We start from the raw sequence: 3078 nt of genomic DNA on the forward strand, positions 1-3078 counted from the left end.
TCCGGCAGCGAGAGGAGGGAGGGGACCCGGCGGGGAGGCGGTGCCGCCGCGTAACGGTCACACCAACGGTCACACCGGCGCGAGCGGGCGAGGGGCGTGGGGGAGCGGCCGGGACTGCCCCAGCGGACGGCGCCTCCCCGCCGCCATCTCCCTCAGGCGGCCGCTCGCCCCCGGCCCTGCTCCCCGCCTTTCACAGAATCACAGAACGGCAGGGGTTGGAAGGGACCTCTGGAGATCATCTAGTCCAACCCCCCCGCCACAGCAGGGTCACCCAGAGCAGGTTGCACAGGAACGCGTCCAGGCGGGTTTTGAGCATCTCCAGACATGGAGACTCCACCACCTCTCTGGGCAGCCTGTTCCAGTGCTCTGCCACCCTCAAAGTAAGGAAGTTTCTCCTCGTGTTGAGATTGGATTTCCTGTGTTCCGGATTGTGCCTGTTGGCCCTTGTCCTGTCACCGGGCACCACTGAGAAGACCCTGACCCCATCCTCTTGACACCCACCCTTTAGATATTGATAAGCATTGATGAGATCCCCTCTCAGTCTTCTCTTCTCCAGGCTGAACAGACCCAGGTCTCTCAGCCTTTCCTCATAAGAGAGGTGCTCCAGTCCCTTGATCATCTTTGTAGCCCTCCGCTGGACTGTCTCCAGTAGTTCCCTGTCCTTCTTGAACTGGGGAGCCCAGAACTGGACACAGTACTCTGGATGCGGCTTCCCCAGGGCCGCTTTCCCACAGGCCCATCTCCTGTCAGCTCCTGGTGTAGATGTTGCGCTCGTCCCCAGCCACTGAGAAGTCCCCGTTTCCCCCATCAGCCGGATGCCCGGATTTGGCCATGTGGCAGGGCCATTCCCCAGGTGGCAGGTATAGCCAGGTGCAGCAGCAAGCCCACTTGTGAGTGCAGACATTTTTGTTGTAGCCCTCTTACATGCCAAGTAGACTTGGTAAGTCATTGGATTTCCTTGGATTTAAAAAAAAAAAATAAAAGAGTGCAAAGCAATGTAAACCAAGCATACATTGGGCGCGTGAACAACTGGTTGCCCAACATTTTCCTAAAGTATGAGAAGGTGAGGAGGAGCAAGGAGTTAATTTCATCAGCATCCAGGCTGCCCATGGGATGCTGATCACGTAGCTGGCACTTGTAGTCAAACAGGCACATTTGGAAAATCTGTGAGAGTGAAGTGACGAGCAACAAAGCTGATTTAAAGATTGCATAAAAAGAAGCTGGACCGCTTACCATACTAAGAAGGAGATGCAATTTGATAGCAGCACATACATACCTTCATAAGGGAAAATACCAGGAATTAAAAGGCCCTTTAATCTTGTAGAGGAGAAGAACAGAGAATCGACATCTGGAAGCTGAGGTCAGACAAATTCAAATCAGAAATGTTATCAATGGGGGTGAGTAATCATTGTTACAAATTTCAGAGGGAAGATGTGTTTTCTTCTCTGGAAATCTCCAAACAAAACAAAATGTCTCTGTGGAAAATATACTGTATCCCACTAGGAGTAGTTGGACTTACCAGAGGTATAATTGGATAAAATTTAGTGGCCAGGGATTTCTAGTAGGTCAGACTAAAAGACTTAGTGTTCCATCATTCTGGCTTTAAACTGTATGAGCAGAACATGCTAAACACATCCCTTATATTCTGATTTCTGTCATTTACTGAAAGTTTTGTCTGGCTGCAGTGTTTAACTAACTGGTATTGTATGATTTTACTTCTGAAGTATTTCATCAGTTTTGAGGCAACACAGTCTGACACGCCTAGGTAAATGTAGATCTTGATCAATAATTATCCTAAAATTTATTTCACTGTGCTCTTTAAGAGTTGAGTGTAGACATGGCTAGAAAGCTCAAATGTCTTTTCTGGCTCTTTGACACACAGCATTTATATTTTGCTAAACTATCTGGTAAATGAAACAATGTAAAATAAAAGCATAGACAGAAACTGTCTTGAAAACGAGTCAAAACCCAGGTTGTCAAAACCTGCAACACATTATAATACCAAGTTAGCAAGTTGCTATCTAAAAATTTAGCATAATTTCACTTTTGTTTGCAATCTTCCAGTTCATTTAAAATCTCAAAAACTCTTTAACTCCATGTTTATTTTCTTAATTTTGCCTTACCCCATTGTCTAGAGCTTGTTAATCCTACAGTCATCATCTATTTGCCCTGAGTATCAAAGTTATTTTCAAATAATAGGCTTTCAGGAATAGAACTGCCTGAAGGAGCATAACTAGAGTGTTGCTTTTCAGTCATTTTTTTACACATGCAGCTTATATGGTATAACAGGCTGCCTCTTCTATCACACTCAATGCCCATGTGGAATCTTGGCTTCACTAAAGTCAACGGGAGGTGTCTTTGCTACTCCCCATCTTTCAGATGCTTCTTTAAACGATGCTACAACTAATTTCTGCAGTTCTTGGCATCTCAATGACTTAGTACTGTACTAAGAATTCAGGGACTGTGTGTGGTTCCTGGCTCTGGGACTACTCCGTCAGGTTATTCCATATTTCTGTGTGTGACCTTTTCCACCTGTAAAATGTGGGTAATGACACCAGTTAAAAGGATTTGCTGTCTACAGATGCAAAATCCTTAGAAGAGCTAAGTATAAATCCTAATTATCTGGTATTACTCCCTGCAGTAGGTTTCTGAAATGAGAATGTAACATGACTCAAAAGTGAACACTACATCAGTAGTACTCACATTGCTTACTGTAGAATGAAAAACAGATAAAGAGTGAACACAGACTTCTGAAGACACCTCATTCCTACTTGCCTCTGGAAATTTGTCACCTGTCTCTTCATCAGGCAGTGAAGCCGATTTCCCTTTAATCCACTTTTTAACCGGCTGGTGATCTCAACCATCCCATTCCTCTACTAAACCATCTGCAACTTCCCTACTGTTTCTTAATAATCACAAACAAGAACCACAAGGTTTGCTTCTCAACAATAACCTTTTAGCCTGTAAGAATGCTTCATTTCACAGACTGAAATTGCAGGCTAATGACTAATAAGCAGAAAGTTGTCAAATACACATCTCCCTGTGTTGCACGCCCAGGTCATACATAGTACCTACTTA

This window comes from Chroicocephalus ridibundus, chromosome 2 (genome assembly GCF_963924245.1).
Source record: "Chroicocephalus ridibundus chromosome 2, bChrRid1.1, whole genome shotgun sequence".
Lineage (NCBI taxonomy): Eukaryota > Metazoa > Chordata > Aves > Charadriiformes > Laridae > Chroicocephalus > Chroicocephalus ridibundus.